The 18,365-nt window shown below is 49.7% G+C and overlaps 1 protein-coding gene and 1 non-coding gene across 2 annotated transcripts in view; both read left to right on the top strand.

Annotated features, from left to right (window-relative positions):
* Positions 1 to 18,365, top strand: part of TMEM132C (transmembrane protein 132C) — a 429,688-nt gene that overhangs the window by 118,004 nt on the left and 293,319 nt on the right. The gene's annotated exons all lie outside the window — the stretch shown is intronic.
* LOC120365207 (small nucleolar RNA U13) lies at positions 15,950 to 16,053 on the top strand. Its single transcript, XR_005580214.1, has one exon. It is a non-coding gene; the product is annotated as a small nucleolar RNA U13 (small nucleolar RNA).

Here is an 18,365-nt window from a genome sequence, read left to right as displayed (position 1 = left end):
CTAAGTTACATAAATGCTATCATGCTGATGTACTGCGCAGACCACCGTGGAGGAACACCATTTCCCTTGTGATAGAAGCACATAATGTGTTAAATAGACATCAAAGATCCAGACAGCGCTGGCGGATAGAACCTCAGCAATAATGGGAATGTCTCTGAGCACGCGAATCCTGGCGAGTGAGACCAAAGAACTGGATTTTTAATTTTAGTTAATTTTCATATCAATAGCCACATGTGGCTGATGGCTCTGTGTTGGATGGTAGCACAGCTCCAGGTCATGCTTTTTATTGTTTGTTTTTTGTTTGTTTTTTTTTTTATGATGGGAAATTTTCAGACATCTACAAAAAAAGAGAATCATATTCCTAGGCACGCTTCCTCCAGCTTTGATAATAATGATTCCACCATAAGAATGTCGCCAGTCTTGTTCTAGAGTCTTCCTTTTAACTGTCTGCAGTATTCTTTTGCATAAATAATATTTTAACCTTTCTCCTATTGACAGAAGGACAGATCAGACCTTTTTCTAATTTTCTGTTCAAACACGTAGAACAGTGATTCTCTTGGTACATGTTTCTTAGTGTGTGTGGTATGTACATCTGAGTATGTATGTGTATCTGAGTACATGTGTGTTTGTGTTGTGTACACCATATATCAGTATATGTGTGCATATCTGTGTTTATGTCTGTGTGTGTCTGTGTATATGGATGTGTGTGTGTATGTGTGCATATATACGTATGTCTCTGTGTCTGTGTATCTGTGTGTTCATGTCTGTGTGTGTATTTGTGTGTAGGGTGCGTGTCTGCATCTGTGTGTATACCTATGTGTGTCTATGTATGTGTGTGTCTATATGGGTGCAGGTGTGTGTGTGTTCATGTGCGTCTGGGCATCTGTATGTGTATACACTCAGATCCATGTGTATCTGTGTGTACATGTGCATATGTGTGTGCATGCAGTTGTTTAGGAGTGTGCCTGAATGTGCGTGAGCACCCATGTGTACATGTGTGTGAGCACGGACACGTGTATTTGTGCTGTGTATATCTATATGCAGGTCTGTGTATTCCTCTAGGGCAGGAACTCAGAAGTAGGCAAGGGATGGGTGCATTCTCAGCTTTCACAATGGCCAGCTGCCCGTTGGCCAGTTCACTTCCACAGGCAGTGAAACCAACTTCACATGGAAACACTTTCCGGGCGCTGTGGAGTTCCCAGCCATGCCGAGTGCGCCCGACCCCGGGGACGGATGCTTGAGCTGGTTCCCATGGTGCTCAGGCTCTGGCATCTGCCTGGGAATCCCTGTGTGTCCCGGGATTCAGGGCCAGTTAAAGCAGGTCAGATTAATGACACAAAGCCCCCCTGTTCCCCTAATCATCTTATCGTTCCTAAGTTCAAATGGAATTTCTCTCTCCACCCCCAGGGGATTTCTCCTGCCCCGCCCCAGTCCTTGTCTTGGCAGGGCAGGGGACCATCGGTGTTTCTGGATCTTGCTCGAATGAGTTTTTCCAGGCGAATACTTTCCCATAAAGACACAATTAATGCAGGAAGGAATCAGAAGCCCAGGGAGGGAAAAGGCTAAGCCATTTTGCTTTCTTAACAGCTTGCAATGTTCTGCTCCGCCTCCAGGAATCCTCGTAGTGTCGCCGCGCTCTCACTGAGCGGGCCTTCCACATCAGGGTATCTGTGGATTATCTACACAGCGATGCTTCTTACACTCTTAAGAGAACTGCATCTTTTTAGCTGGCCTACTGGGGCCCCATGGCTAATGCCAAAGCGTGGGTTTTAGCTAAGCAGGACAGTTTAAAAACAAAACAAAAACAACTCCACTACCACCAAAGAAACCCAACCCCTGCGCCAAAAAAAAAAAAAAAAAAAAAAAAAAAAATAGAATCCTACCAAACAAAAAGAGGTGGTCAGGTTCCAGAAAAGGGGACAAGGGAGAAGTCAGGTGATTGGCCTGTCATCGATTATTAGAGGAGCTGAAGTCTGACCTTCTCCTTCTTGAAAGACAAAGCAGACGATTTAGAGAGCAAACGGATCAATAAGTCCCTGGTTTGGGAGGTGCCGCGCATGGGTCACGGGGTGGGAAAAGACCTGGGGAGCGCCCTCCCTGCAGAAGACACCGTGGGATGTCGGAGCTACCCCCAAGGCAGGGGCTCTGGAGGGGCGGCTTCTCCAGCAGTTGTGTGGCCCCCAGGCTGGGTGGCAGAGGCAGGCAGGAGTGTACTGTTTGCCTTCTGTCAAGTGAAGAAGGATCGAAAGCTTTTATGAACCCCATTTAGAGGAAGGATCTTTGTTGTCATTTTCAAGATCAGACAGCAAAGTTTTCAGGATTCTAAGCAAAGCAAGGCCGGTGACCGTGGGCTAGATGGCTCTTCTGTGGCCTTTGGTGAGGCCACCGTGTTGGGGACTTCATTCCTTGGCTGCACTAAAGCTTCTGGAAGTCAACGGGTGTTTTTTAAGACCATTTTTCTTATGGATCAATCTTGTTCAGTTCTGGTTTTTACGTGTATTTCTGGAAACTTTTTGTTTCACTTAATCACGCCTCATGCAGTAAGTGAATATTCTGTCCCCTTCAAATCCGCCTCCCACAGTGGGGCACTGAAGGCTGGCTTGGTGAGCCCAAGTAATGTCCACCAACCCTCCCTTCAAAGACGCACACGCAACTTTGGCGCCTCCTGCTCGATGCCACATCCCTGCAAAGGCCCCCGCCGTGCAGGTTATGGGGTCCCCTCCCGGCTCCTAAAACCTTCATGGCCACCTATGATGTTTGCATTCAGGTCTGTCAAAGTCCAGCCTCCTGTCTTGGTTTTTGTCACTTTGTCTCAAAACATTCAAGAACCTTTATGGGCTGTTATACCCTTTCCAGGCTCAGACGCTGAAAATGTGATGAGTTTGGCTCGGGTTTGCAATTTAGATGCACCTGTGTTCAAATCCTGTGTGACTAGAGATCTGGTCATGGTCTCCGCCTCCCTCTTCCCATCTGTGGAATGGAGCTAACAAGCTCGGCTTCATAGGATCCTTACAAAGATCAGAAACACCAATGCCAAGTCCTGGCACAGAGCCTGATGCACGCCACTTCAGTCATCCAGTTTCTTTTTGCCCCTAAAATGGTTCGGTTTTCGATTGACATGAGGCCCTCTATAAGATAACGCAACCTTGTTGAACGATGAGAACGTGTGGACACAGGGAGGGAAGCATGGCACACTGGGATCTGTTGGTGGGGAGCTGAGGGGAGGGACAGCAGGCGGTGGGGAGGGTGGAGAGAATGTGGGGAGAAATGCCAGATATAGATGATGGGGGGATGGAGGCAGCAGAGCACCTTGCCATGTATATATGTATGCAACAATCCTGCATGACCTGCACGTGTACCCCAGAACCTAAAGCACAATTTAAAAAGATAATCCAGCCTGTGGGCTTTGTCTGCGGTTGTAGAAAATCATGACTCTGCTTTATGCAGGATATGTTTCCAGATGCATTTTAGCATCCTTTACATCTCTGGAGGAGAACAGGGAGGGAAGGAAATGAGAAAACATCGCCGAAGTTAGAGAGGAAATACGAGAAGTTCAGCTTGGACAGAAGTCCTTAACGGAACATCTGTTGCGTAAAACACAGCAGATCAGAAAGAACTAGGAAAGGACGTTTGATCCGCGCCTCTGATTTGCCACAGCAGCAAGTGAGTCGTGTACAGGAGACATGGATGCTCTTTGCCCCGTGAGTTGCTGTGGACATCAGGCTTGTGTCTCTCCAGCCACTGCCAACTCTGAACTTGGGGCGAAGGCTACCTCTCACCACACTGCTTTCACAGAGAACCGGGCCGTGGCCCCTGGAACAGACCCTCAGGAAGTATGTGGGCCTGGCTGGCTCGAAGGGTTTGCGGGTAGGACCCCTCATGCTTAGACCCAGAAGACACGCACATGGGGGCTGTGTGTTATTCGGTATTGATTGTATGGGCATAGAGAGCCTCCCCATCAGAACTGGGAAGGCTCCTTCTCAGCTAGATGTGTTTTCATCAGAGTTGACATTTTATTCATTTGCTCTTTCCCACGTCCACCCCCCAGAATGTTCATTTATGACCCGTCAGGCAGACCTGAGAGGTGAGCCCCTGAAAGTGGTACCGCTTCTCTCTTTCAGCAACATTTAACCCTTGATTTCCTAGATGGCTGGAAGGGCCAACGCTTGCATTTGAACCACGGGGGAGGCTCCGTACTTCTTCCCCTCCAGGGGTACAGACACAGAGGTGGCTGTCCCTGCAGAAACTTCCCTCCACGTTCTCCCTTTCCCACAAGCCTCCCCAAATCCTCATCCCTCCTTCCGCAAACCCAGACCCTGCCTGGTCTCACGGTCGTGCAGAATAAACTCAGGGACTTGAAGGCTGGATGAGGAGATAAGGAAAGAGAAAAACGAAATGGCACAGCAGGGGTCACGTGGTGTCGCCCACCCCAGGCTGCGATTGCTCTGCGTGCGTGATGGGCTTCAGGCCTCCCATCTTCTTGGTAACACTGTCAAGCAGGTTTCGTTCTTATCCCCCACCTTTTAGATGAGGACATTGAGACAAAAAATGGGGCACACTGGTTTACGAGCATGCGGCTGGCTCAGTTCTTGACTCGTAGTAGATGCTCAGATATTTGTTGAGTGAATGCATGAGTGGAGGAAGATGCAATTGAAAAAAACTGGAAATGAGACCAGTGTGGTGGCTCGTGCCTGTGATCCCAGCACCTTGGGAGGCTGAGGTGGGAGGATCCCTTGAAGCCCAGAGTTTGAGACCAACCCTGGCAACATATGGAGACCCACATCTCTACAAAAAATAAAAATACATTGAAAAATTAGCCAGACGTGGTTGATGCACACCTGTGGTCCTTGCTGCTTGGGAAGCTAAAGTGGGAGGATTGCTTGAGCCTGGGAGTTCGAGGCTGTACTGAGCTATGGATGCACCACTGCACTGCAGCCTGGGTGATACAGCAAGACCCTGTGGCAGGAAGGGAGGGAGGGAGGGAGGGAAAGAAGGGAAGGAAGAAGGGAGGGAGGGAGGGAAGGGAAGGGAAGGAAGGGAAGGGAAGGAGGGAGGGGAGGAGGGAGGAAGGGAGGGAGGGAAGGGAAGGAAGGGAAGGGAGGGAGGGAGGAAGGGAGGGAGGGAAGGGAGGGAAGGGAAGGAAGAGAAGGGAAGGAAGGGAAGGGAAGGAGGGAGGGAGAGAGGAAGGGAGAAAGGGAGGGCAGGAAGGGGAGGGAAGGAGGGAGGGAAGAAGGGAGGGAAGGAAGAGAAGGAGAAGAAGAGAGAGGGAGGGAAGAAAGAAAAGAAAGAAAAACTGGGAATGCAGTGGGTTTTGCTGTGTAAACCTCTCAGCAAAGAAAGAAAAGAAAGAGAAGGAAGGGAGGGAGAAAGAGAGAAAGAGGAAACACTGGGAACACAATGGCTGTGCTGTGCAAAGCTCTCTGCAAAGCCCCAGTGCAGGAAACTGCAGAACGAGTAAGCACGTGTGACACTGCCCTGATCTGGGCCTTACCTGTGGCAGGGATGTGGGCATGGAGGTCACTCTAGACCTGGGGCTTCTGCACCAGGAGATGTGGATGCCTCTGGCCAGCCGACCACCTGGAGCACCCGGCTTGGGAAACCGGTGCCTGGGAGGGACCCGCACACCCGGCGCGTTGCCCTGCAGGGCTTTGAGTGACTGAGATTGTAGTGGACTCCTCCAGCAATTCTAAGGAACCAGATTTTTCTCAATTCATTACAAATTAAAAACAAAAATCAACCAGGTGCAGTGGCTCACACCTGTCATCCTGGTACTTTGAGAGATGGGTGGATCACAAGATCAGGAGTTCAAGACCAGCCTGGCCAATATGGTGAAACCCCATTTCTGCTAAAAATACAAAAATTAGCCAGGTGTGGTGGCAGGCACCTGTCATCCCAGCTACTCGGGAGGCTGAGGCAGAGAAATGCTTGAACCTGGGAGGCAGAGGTTGCAGTGAGTGGAGATCACGCCACTGCACTCCAGCGTGGGCGACAGAGTGAGACTCCATCTCAAAAAACAACAACAAACATGACGGGGGCACCCGGCATGGTGCCGAAACGCGGGTGTTTATGGAGGCCAGCTTCCTGTGCAGGTGGGGGTCACCCTGCCTGGCTCCTGGAACCCCAGACTCTGCTTGCTCCTGGGCGGCTGTGCCTGGCCCTCACCTGTGCCCTTTCGAGCCCTCTGGTGGCAGAGCTTGGAAATGTCCCCTGGCTCCTTGGCCGGAAGGTTCCTGTGTGGCTCTGACTTAGTCCCCAGAGGCTTGGATTTCTAGTTCCCCAGGGGGCTCCCTCCGCTTCCAGGAGCCCAAGCCCAGGAAAAGCCTCCGGGCCAGGAGCTTCGTCCTCTGGGTCCATGGTCTCAGTGTGGAGAGAGGAAGAGGCTCCTCTCCGGCTGGCGGGGGCTGGCCCAGAGGATACAGGGCCAGGCAGGGCTGGAAGGCCAGGGCGGCCAGGTGGAGACTCTGGTGATCTGAAGATCCAAGAGATGGCCCCTTTCTGACTCCAGCAATGGCTGCCAGGCAGCAAATCCAGCCTCTTCTTGCCGCAAATCTTAACCTCTTTTTTTTCCCCCTTTTTTCTTTTCTTTTCTTTGTTTTCGTGGCGGGGGAACAGAGTCTCCTTTCTGTTGCCCGGGCTCTGAAGTGCAGTGGCACCATCTTGGCTCCCTGCAACCTCCGCCTCCCGGGTTCAATCAATTCTCCTGCCTCGGCCTGCTGAGTAGCTGGGACTACAGGCGCTCTTCCATCATGCCCGGCTAATTTTTGTATTTTTAGTGGAAACAGGGCTTCACCATATTGGCCAGGCTGGTCTCGAACTCCTGACCTCATGATCTGCCTGCCTCAGCCTCCCAAAGTACTGAGATTACAGGCGTGAGCCACTGCCCCCAGCCCCACATCTTCACTTTGCTAAAGAAACCAAGAATCCAAGGTTTTCTGTGCTGTCTCTCATTTTAAATTTGTGGCGTCCCATCCTCTCCCCATTTCTTCTTCCCCTTGTCTCTTCCCTCTTCCCCCCTCCCTCCCTCTCTGTCATTCTTTTAACTGCTGTATGTACAATAAACTGTCCGAGGGCCAATGAGGCCCCTGGGCCTACAGTGCGAGAGCGCTTCCCTGGAGAGGGTGCCCCCAATTCTGAGCTCCGCAGCCCCTGACCAGCCTCTGCCGGCACTGGGCTGCGAGTGTGCACAGCAGTGGGAGAGCACGCGGGGAGGGGATGCCAAGCAGGCCCTGCCATCACCCTGCTGTGTGGGCACCCCAAAGAGGCGCAGTCACCCTCCACGGAGGCCTGAGCCCTGTGCTTTGCGCAGCTGACGCTGGCTGGCTTCCCTCCTCTTCCGGGTGCTGATTTCGTGTTGTTTATTTCGGTTGCCCTAGTTTTGATGCTGTAACGGGGAGGATCTTGTTTCCACTTCTTAACAGGGTGTTGGTTTCACACGTAGCTTGAGGGAAACAGTGGCAGCTGCCTAAATACATGCCAGATACTGAACTCACAGGAGGCTGCTCCCGAAGTCCCGTGCGTGGGGCCAGCAGCAGACCCTGACGGTTTGTGTCCTCCGACTCTGCCTCCCTTCACAGCCGGTGAGAGTGCCCCTGGGAGAGGTGAATACCAGAGCCCTGGTGGGATGTGGAAATGAGCCCGGGGCACCCAGGCGGTGGCAGTTGAGCCCCATGGAGTGATCACTCATGCACTTTGTTAGTATTCATTCATTCATTCATTCATTCTATACTTAGTAAGCACACTCAAGTTCCAGTTATTGATCGGGGCCCTGGGGATGAAGGAGATAAAGTCTGTCATTCCTGGGTTGCCCAGTGTCATATGAAAAAAGAAACACTGAGCAAAAAGGAAACAGCAAAAAACAAAGATCATTTTGGAGCTGGCAGGAAAAGCCGTGAGGACAGTGCAGTGAAGTGGGTGGGGACAGACGGGGCGCAGAAGGATGGGGTGACAGCTGCTTCCGCAGGGATGGTCAGGGAGTAGGCTCCTGCCAGGGCACATGGTCTCTCTCCAGAGTGCTCATCATCAGCCAACACAGCAGGTCTGTGTTCTGTCTTCTCCCACTGGCATGAAGGCATCATGCATGCAGGGATGCTGTTTTGTTCACGGCCACCCAGAACGGGGCCTGGCACATAGTAGGTGCTCAGTCAGTGTGTTGATCATGGAGGGAGCACCTGCATCATGGAAAGGCCTCATCAGGATTTGGAGAAGAGCATCCAAGAAGAGGCTCTGACCAGCCCCGCACCTCTGAGCTGGCATAATCATGCCATGCTGGTCTGTGTGGCCCGAAGTGGGTACCCACAGAGTCAGGGGCATTGGATGAATCCAGGTGGACACAGGCCAGTGAGGGCCCAGCCCTTGCCGTGTTAAGAAGCTTAGATTTTATTCAAAGAGAAGCTGCTGAAGGGCTGCTGATTTTTTTTTTTCTGTATTTTTGTTTTGTTTTGTTTTGTTTTGAGAGTGCAAGGTCTTGTTCTGCCACCCATGCTGAAGTGCAGTGGTGCGATCACAGCTCACTGCAGCATTGAATTCCTGGGCTCAAGCAATCCTCCCACCCCCATCTCCTGAGTATCTGGGCTACTGGCATGCCCCACCATGCCAAGCTAATTTTTTCATAGAGATGGGGTCTTGCTGTCTTGCCCAGACTGATCTCGAATGCATGGGCTCAAGTGATCCTCCCACTCCAGCCTCCCAAAGCACCGGGATTACAGGTGTGAGCCACTGCACCCAGCAGAGTGTTAGTTTTCTGGGCTGCTGCAATGGAACACCACAACTTTCTTGGCTTAAAATAACATGATTTGATTACCTTCGAGTTCCCGAGGCTGGAAGCCCGCAGTGGCCTCAGTGGGCTGACGGGACGGTGCTGGCGGGGCTGTGTGCCTCCCGCGGCTCCAGGGGCGAATGCATTTCCCTGCTTTTGCCAGCTTCTAGAGGCGCCCATGTACCTCAGCTTCTGGCCCCTTCCCCCATCTGCAGAGCGGGCAGCTGTGGGTGGGTCCTGCTCACATCACATCCCCTCGGGCCTCCTCTGACGCCTCCTTCCTCCACTCTTTTTTTTGGAGACTGAGTCTCACTCTGTTGCCAGCCTGGATTGCAGTGGTACGATCTTGACTCACTGCAATCTCTGCCTCCGGGTTCAAGCAGTTCTCCTGCCTTGGCCTCCCAAGTAGCTGGAACTACAGGTGCACGCCACCACACCCGGCTAAATTTTGTATTTTTAGTAGAGACAGGGTTTCAACCATGTTGGCCAGGATGGTCTCTGTCTCTTGACCTCATGATCCTCCCACCACTGCCTCCTAAAGTGCTGGGGTTACAGGCGCGAGCCACGGCGCCAGGCCCCTCCTCCCCTCTTAAGAACCTCAGGTCACATGGGGAGCCCCCATCACTCCGGACGATGCTCCTCTCTTACTCTCAGCTAACTGACCACCAGCCTCCACCTGCAGCCTCACCTCTGCCTCCCTGTCCGTGTAACCTCACAGAGCACAGACTCCACGGATGAGGATGAGGCCGTCTCTAGGAGAGGTGGCATTATTCTGTCTACAGCGTTTTAGGTCAGACAGGGACCGGGTCTGATTTCTGATGTGTAAAGATCCCTCTGTGCTGAAAGTGGAAATGCGTAACAGCCTCGAAAGAGCAAAGCTGGGAGCCCAGGGAGAGGCTGTGGTCGCGGCCAGGTCATCTGCACAGGTGACCTGGGCTGAGTGGTGGCCAAGGAGGGAAGATACAGGGCTGCTTTTTGATACAGGCAGATACAGGGCTGCTTTTCGAATCAGATGGTCTTCTAGTTTCTCAGGCCTTCCTGTTGACACTGTCCTGTGAAGAGCTGTGTGCTGTCCGCTCGGTGCGTTTTACCAGCTTCCAGTGAGTGGAGGCCAGTGCCTTAGCTCTGCGGTTCTCAAAGTGGGTTCCTGGGCCAGCTGCATCAGCGTCTCCTGAGAACATCTTTGGAAATGCAGATTCTCGAGCCACTCTAATGGAGGGGCTCTTGCAATGACACGCTCCCCAAGTGGTGCCCATGCAGCATGCCACAGTTTGAGGGCCGCTGCGGCAGGGCTGGCACTAACACTGAGATCCTGACTCCACACTGGCAGCCAACCAGGAGGGTGGCCTTAGGGGAGTGGCCTTTGGGAAGGTCAGGAGACCCTTTCTCATCATTTTTCCAAGAGCTTACTCAGCATCCTTCACAGGAGCTGAGGACAGACGTCATGTGAGAGGCTCGCTGTGGTGGGTACTAGGAGGCCCTGACTCCCTCCTCTGCACATGTTTGTTAAGTGGGAACATGTATTCCCTTCAGGAAAAGGATCTTGAATATCCAGCCACTTTCCCCGAGGACCCCAGAGCCCAGCCAAAGATTAAGTTGCCCTGGTCTGTGTGCTGGACGCGGTGAGGGAACCGTCCTAGTTAGCGTTTATTGAACACTGTCTGCATGTTGGGTTCTGTTTTAATCATCTTATATAGCTAATGCTCGAACCAGCCTTAGGAGGTAGGATGGTTGGTACTATTGCCCCATTCCACAGATAGGAAAACTGGGGCATGAAGAATGAACCGCCTTGCTCAAGGTCACCCAGACGATAAGTGGCAGAAAAAGGATTGAAATTCGGGTGGTCAACCTTCAGAGCCTGCGTATTTTGGCCCCACACAGACTCTAGACTAGGGGTCTGGCAAGCTAGAACTCGGGCCAAACCTCTGCCGTTTGCTTTTATATGGTCTTCAAGCTATAAATTTATATGTTTTAATGATTCCATTTTAAATGGTTGTGTAAATACTTAGATAGCATCCTCAGGTTTGCTTCTTGTCATAAAATACCTACTATCCACTAATATCTATGATCTGTGGATTAACTATAATATCTATGATTAGTGGATCCATGATCCACTCATATCTATGATCTACTATCCACTAATATTTAGAAACTTTGGTAAAACCTTTGCAGAGCCTCCTTCACCCTCTGCTCTCTCACTCTCTCTGTGCACGCACGCTCGCTCTCTCTCTCTCTCGCTCTCTCTCACTCTCTCTCTCTCTTTCTCTCTGTCTCAGAGATGTGTGCCTGCAACACAGACCCTTTTCTCTATGGAGACAGGGAGCTCCGCGCTTTGAGGTACCCTTGTAGGGATTTTAATAAGCCTCTACAGCAGCACCTGGGGGGAGGTGAGTTCTCACTCCGCTTCATTCATTAAGAGAGGCTCAGCTGGGCACGGTGGCTCACGCCTGTAATCTCAGCATGTTGGGAGGCTGAGGCAAGTGGATCATGAGGTTAGGAGCTCGAGACCAATCTGGCCAACATGGGGAAACCCTGTCTCTACTATAAATATAAAAATTAGCGAGGCGTGGCAGCTCACACCCGTAATCCCAGCTACTCAGGAGGCCGAGGCAGGAGAATCGCTTGAACCCGGGAGGCGGAGGTTGCAGTGGGCCAAGATCATGCCACCGCACTCCAGCGTGGGCGATGACAGAGCGAGACTCCGTCTCAAAAGAAAAAAAGAAAAGAAAAAGAAAGACCTGAACGGGCGTAGCCACTTGTCCAGGCAGCTTAGTTAGCAAGTGAGGATTCGCACCTTAGCATGCCTGATGCAAAAGCATATTCTTCCTTCTCGACTGCCCGCCTGCTTTGAAAGAGCTGATATTCCAGTTTCTCAAATACGATTTGAGTGTGAGAGAGCCTGACCCCAGAAAGTCATGAAGGACCACAGTGTGTGGTCCAGGGGAAGGATAGGGAGGAGACACACGGAGAAGGAAGGGCCAGTGCTGGCCAGGGATATCAAGGAAGACTTCCTGGAGGAGGTGGGCAGGAAAGACTGGCAAGCAGGGGATATTCAAACATTCTTATACAAAAGTAGATGATTTCAGGGGTATCCAGGCACTCTTTTGGCTTTCCTGGGCCACACTGGAAGAAGAATTGTCTTGCGCCACACATAAAATACACTGACACTAATGATAGCTGATGAGCTTAAAAAAAATCTCTTGTTTTTAAAAACTTTACAAATTTGTGTTAGGCTGCATTCAAAGCCATCCAGGGCCACATGTGGCCTGCGGGCCGTGGGTTACACAAGCTTGATTTATCTGTTTCTCTTACTAAGAGCTGTATCATGGTCTCTGGCCTGAGGCGTAGATGTATCAAGGTGCAAAAACAATGTCACCAGGAACCTGCAAGTTACAGAAACCTAAAAATGGGTGGTTCAGACAAAGTTGTGACTTTATTTTTCTTGCAAAACAAAAAGTCCTGAGAAATGCCTATCATGGCATGCAACTTATCCTAAGCGTCCTCGCTTTAAAATAGTGCCTGATTGACCCCATGGGCTCTAGGAAATGACTGTCCACAGTCAGCCTGTAACATTGAACAATCTCCCTCTTTTGAAATATCACCCAATTCCTACCTTGCTCGCTTCCAGCCAATCCAGGGCTGTCAAATGTACGTGAAGACTAAGTGTCTCCCCACTTTCAGAATTCCCATTTTCATAGGACACTTGCCAATCAGACGCCGTCTCAGGATTTCCTCTTTTATTCTATAAAATGGACTCTCCTTCCTAAAACCCTGGCATCCTTGCTGAGAGGAAACTGACAGGCAGTGGACTTCACCACCACAGGCGCACGAATTAACAGCCCTTGCTTATTTTGCTGCAGAATCAATTTTGTCTTTAATCATCCAGTGTTTGGGAGGAGTGTGCATTCCAATTTCAGTGTTGGGCATATATTAATATAAATCTATGTGCATCCAACATCTCTTAGCTTCCTCCTGTGGCAGGAAGGTGTCGCTAGATGCTGGGCTGAAGAAGGAAAGGAGTTTTGTGTTTGGTGGTGCAGGCTGGCATGATGCTTTGAGATGCCAAGGGGGACCCAGTGCCTGCTGTTATTCCACTCAGTCATCCTCAGCATGGGCTCCCTGCCTCATGGTCACAAAAAGGCTGCTGCATCTCTAGTATCAGATCAGCATTGCAATTGGGCTGAAAAGAAAGGGCACATGGGCAGAGGGACCTGTTAATGGCTCAGCTGTGCTCCTTTTAACGTGCTTTCCTTGAAGCCCCACCTAACGACTTCTTCTTGTAGCTCACGGCCTGACTGTTGGCACACAGCCATCTTTAAGTGCATGCAAGGCTGAAATACACACTTCTTTAAAGAGGATGTGTTAGTCCGTTTTCACACGGCTGATAAAGGCATACCCAAGACTGGGCAATTTACAGAAGAAAGAGGTTTAATGCACTCATCGTGCCACGTGGCTGGGGAGGCCTCACAATCATGGCGGAAGGTGAAAGGCATGTCTCACATGGCAGCAGACAAAGGAAGAGAGCTTGTGCAGGGAAACTCCCCTTTTAAACACTGTCTGAGCATTCAGTGCACAGTTTCTGTTGAACGGGTATCACTTTCACACCACCATAAAGTAGAAAAATCTACGTTGCAGTATCCTAAGTTGGGGACCAACTGCAGTCCCCTTCCCAGACCCCCTTGTAGTAGTGTTAATTATGAGCCAGGATGACACGAATATATAAACCGATGTTCACTGAGAGAGTTACCTGGGCCAATAAAAAAAGAAGGTTAAGTAAATAGACTTACCTAATATGGACATTTTTCCCTTAATTTGTTTCTCCTGAAACTCAGAGGCAATGGCTGGATGGGTAGCAGCTTTGTTGTGATCGTAGGCATGAAGCCCTTTAGTAGAGTTGGTGACACATGGATGCTGTGTCCTTAGTGAGTTCATGGATCTGTTGAATAAGCTCTGAGTAGTGCTTCTCTAAAGTTCTGTGGGGGGTGGACAACGACAAAGAACACATAATTATTATAAATACTTGTGATTGTTTTTACATAATGGACATTGCTCTACAACTTAGTTCTCACCCAGTAGCATGTCTTGGAGATCTTTCTATGCAGCTGCGTCCCAATAATAGTAAAGAATTAATAGGTAGTCATAAGTGGGAGTTGAACAATGAGAACACATGGACACAGAGAGGGGAACATCACACACTGGGGCCTGTGGGGGTTGGGGGGCAACAGGAGAGAATTACAAAAACTCACATGCATTAAACAAATACCTAGTGCATGTGGGGCTTAAAACCTAGATGGTGGGTTGATGGGTGCAGCAAACCACCATGGCACGTGTATACGTGTGTAACAAACCTGCACGTTCTGCATGTGTATCCCAGAACTAAAGTTAAAAAATAATTAATAGGTAATGTTTTTGAGAACCTACCATGTGCCAGGCATGACTGAGCCCTTTTAGGAACTTGTTTAATCTTCAAAATGGTCCCAAGAGGAGTGTGCTGTTATGAAGTTACTTCTACAGATGGGCTCAGAGGCACAGACCGGCTAAGTGAGCACCCGACATCACAGCTAGGAAGTGGCCGGGCTGTGATCGAAGCCCGGGGGACTGGACCAGAGCCACCCTCTCTGCAGGGCCCTGTCGTCGGTCTGGTCTCTTCTTTCTGTCTTCACAGCGTTTTCTCCTGGGTTTGCTATGTTCAGGCACTTTGCGGTAGACAGGCACTTACCTTAGTTCCAATTGGGGGCAAAGCCATAGTGGACACCTTAAGCACGTCTGCCTGTGCTCAGGAATGGGAGTGACCCTAGGGTGATCAGGGAACATCTTAGGTCAGCGGATGGCACTCAGAGGCATCAGTGGCTTCCAATCAGGTGCCCCCGCCACATCGGCAGCTCTGACCAGCGGCTGCTGCTCCCCCGAGCCTCACCGGCCCCTGGGTTGGGGAGCCTTCTAGTAGCTGGGCTCAGGACATCTCTCTGCCACTCCCTGATGGGTAGAGGTGGTTTCTTCCCCTTCCTCCAGCATGCTGTGTCTCCACCTGTGCCCAGGGGCCAAAGGTTTGCTTAACCTGAAGGCTTTCGTCCCATGGGGGAGAGAGTTCTGGATGGGGCTTCGCCGTGCGCCCTAACATGGTCCCTTCTATTTCCCTTGAGTGCCTTTTTTTGTGGTTTGTGAGTTTGCAAAGGAAGGTACATCTTTCTGGAACAATTGCAACCGTCAGGGGCCTTCAGCACCCAGCAACAGCACTGTAGCAAGGCAGGCAGCAGTGAAAGGTCATGAGAAGGGGTCTGTATTCCATAGAGAAACTTACAGACCACCATAAAACAGAGCAACAGTGGGTCTGCTTTTTGCTCTTACTACAGGTTGGCAATTCGAAATCAGCGTGTTGGCAAGTTGGTACCCGTGGAGGTGGCTTGCACCCGCCCTTCCCCCGGGACATTTCCTCCTCCAAGACAGGGGTCCCAGTGCTCCTCCCTCAGCTGCGTTCCAACCTTGCACTCCTGCAGCGTGGAGTCCTCTCGCTTCTCTCCTCACATGGCCAACTTGTGCTTCTAAACAGCGATGAGGGTGCACGGCTGCTCTCACCTGTCATGTCACACGCCCCTGTGGACTTTTTCCCATCTGAGCCCTTCCCTATTGTAACAGGTAACCTCCCCTCTGCACAGCCTCCCGTGAGCTTGATAAACACGGCTTAATTATTCATATGCTTCCTACGGAAGCAAGGCAGCGTGGGGCACAGGCAGGCCTCTTAGTGAATGTGGATTGAGGGAAGATCATTCCTTATCCTATCCCTCTGTTGACTTTTTCCCCCCTGATTAACATCAAGACCGAGATGGATGTCTTGCTGGTGCAATATTAAAGAAGAACCACAATAAGCTCAGCGGCCTCCTCCATCAGAGAGAATGCTGGGCGTCAGTCAATTAAGAATTACAGGAAGGCATCTCAGGCTGGCCCAGGCCATGAAGGGGAAAAATACAGGGGCCTCCGGCTTCAGGCACTGCTGGATTCAGGGGCTCCATCTCCCTATCTTTCTTTCCTCAATGTTAACTGTATGTACTTGCAAGCTGGCTTTCAGCATCTCTAGACTGACCTGAGCATCAGCCAGTGACGGTACGGCAACCCTTGTGTCTACCAAGCACCGACATCTCTCTGTATAGGAAAGAGCGGAGCCAGAGTGACATGCGGATTTGAAGTAAAGCCTGGGTCCTTTTGTAGTTCATAAGGGTGATGGTTGGGTTTTGACGCTCATGTGTGAGACGTGTCTCCCTTAAACCTTGTTATGATGTTGGCATGTTGTCCACCTGATGTGAAAAATAAGAAATGAGTAACATAAAAACATCCATAAAATAAAACCTATGTTCTGAGACGGGATAGCACAAGAGTGAGTGCAGGGGTCCTGAGTTCAAATTCCGATTTCAGAATTCTTAGCTGTGTGACCTTGGCTGAATTACTTAATCACTCTGGGTCTCAGTCTCTTTATGTGAAAATTGGAGATAATAAAAAGACTTCATGCATGAGGTTGTTGAAAGTATAAAGAAGTCTATATATAATATGTAGCACCCCAACCCACAGGGCATTGATGGGTGGTTTCCCTGTTGTCTTCTGCCTGTCTTCACAATCCAGGTGTCACAGGGATAAAAGATGTCACCCTCCGCTTAAGGAATTTTTTTCCCCATTGGCTTTTCAGGATTCTCCCTTATAATTCCCTATTCCCCAGTGGAAAGCTCAGTTGATTTTTATTTTTTAAATGTTCTTTTCACAACTTAAAGGCTATAAAATGAAAGAGAAAATGGCTTTTATCTTCTGGTGTATTCTTTTCTCTTTCTGTTTACTCAGTCATCAGGAAAGCATTTTCTACTCTGTCCCCTAAGACTTCTCATTAATATAATCATCCTAAATGCTGGTAAAAAACAAACAAAACTCCAGATTCTAACTGGCAAGCAGATGAAACTCACATGTGGGGGAAAAATGCCGATGGCTCAATGGTACATACGAGTTTTTTAAAATTGTCTGTAATTAGTGTAAAGAAAATATGTGGACTGTATTAAAAACAAGCTCTTTATGTTTGAGAAAAAAGACCATCATAAAGAACAGGAATGCTGTTCCTTTTTATTTATATGAATTGAGATAATTGGGGCGCTCAGGATTAATGTAAGTTTTCATCATAAATAATATCACCATCTGTGATCAATGGATGCCTCTCTCTTTGAATAGATACAGTGAAACATTCTCAAACCATATGCTATGTGAGCAGCAAATGCAGTTATTTAAATACTGCTGTAAATGCTTATATTATGCAAATCTAAATCCCTCCCGATTTTTTTTTTTTTTTTTTTTTTTTTTTTTTTTTTGGTTTTCATTACCAAACTGTTTGGGAGGCATAGTAAAAACCATGTTTACATTTTGAATCAAAGAGATAAACTTGGTCTATGGTTCAGATTGTAAAATGTGCGGAAGAAAACACTAAGAAAGTTCTCCTGTGCACAAAACATGACTTGGAAAGGCTTCCTCTCTGTCAGGGGCCCGCACTCCATGGCCCATGGGTCAAACCCAGCCCACCACCAGTTTTTGTGTGGTGGCCTGAAAACTCGTATTTTTTTTTTTTTTTACATTTTTACATCTTTAGATAGTTGGAAAAAATATTTTAATAGAGTAGTAGTGTTTCTGACATGTGAAATTAAAATTCTGTTGTTTGAAAGTAAAGTTTTAGGGCTGGTCACAGTGGCGCATGCCTATAATCCCAGCTATTTGGGAGGCTGAGGCAGGAGAATCACTTGAACCTGGAGGTTGTGGTGAGCTGAGACTACGCCATTGTACTCCAGCCTGGACAACAAGAGCAAAACTCCGTCTAAAAAAAAAAGTAAAGTTTTTATGGAGCACAGACAGAGTCACTGGTGGCGTTTGTCTCCGGCTGCGGTCGCAGGAGGGTTGAGTAGTTGCAATAGACACCATTTGGCCCATGAATCCTGAAATACCTACGGTCTGGGCCTTCACGGAAGAAAGTATGCTGACTCCTTCTTTATGTGACTTGTGAAGCAGAGTTACTGCAGTTTGGACAAAGCAAGATGGATCCTTTTAAGAAGCTTTTGGCTGAAAGTAAGAGAAAACCCCTGTGCACTGTGGAAGTCCACTGGCTCACATGGCCGAAAGGGCAGTGGCAGGGGGAGATCTCGGCGAGCTTGTCCCAGGCCCCTCACTGGGCCAACCCTGGCATAAAAGCATGGCCCCTTCCCTCACTGTACCCACCCGTGGCTGGCCTTGTCTCGGGCACTTCATGAATAGATTCCAGATGGATGGCAGTATTATGGGGAGACTTACTGCCTCACTGGCCCCCGGGGTGAAAGACATTTGCTTCTGTGCTTCTCTTAAGAGTGAGGGACCCTCTTTCCCAGAAGTCCTAAAACACTTCTCCTCATAGGTCCTTGGCCCAGTTTGGCCTGGGGCAGGGCTTTCTCAGTGCAGCACAGTGGGCCTTGGGGCTGGATAATTCTGTGTGTGTGGCAGAGCGGGGGCTGTTCCTTGCAGTGTAGGGTGTTAAGTAGCATCCCTGGCCTCTGTCTGCCCACTAGATGCTAACAGGATACCCCCAAACCCTATTCTTTTTTTGGGAGTTGTGGGA

This window comes from Saimiri boliviensis, chromosome 7 (assembly GCF_048565385.1).
Source record: "Saimiri boliviensis isolate mSaiBol1 chromosome 7, mSaiBol1.pri, whole genome shotgun sequence".
Lineage (NCBI taxonomy): Eukaryota > Metazoa > Chordata > Mammalia > Primates > Cebidae > Saimiri > Saimiri boliviensis.
The sequence above is the reverse complement of the archived record's forward strand: the minus strand, read 5'-3'. Positions and strand labels throughout refer to the sequence as shown.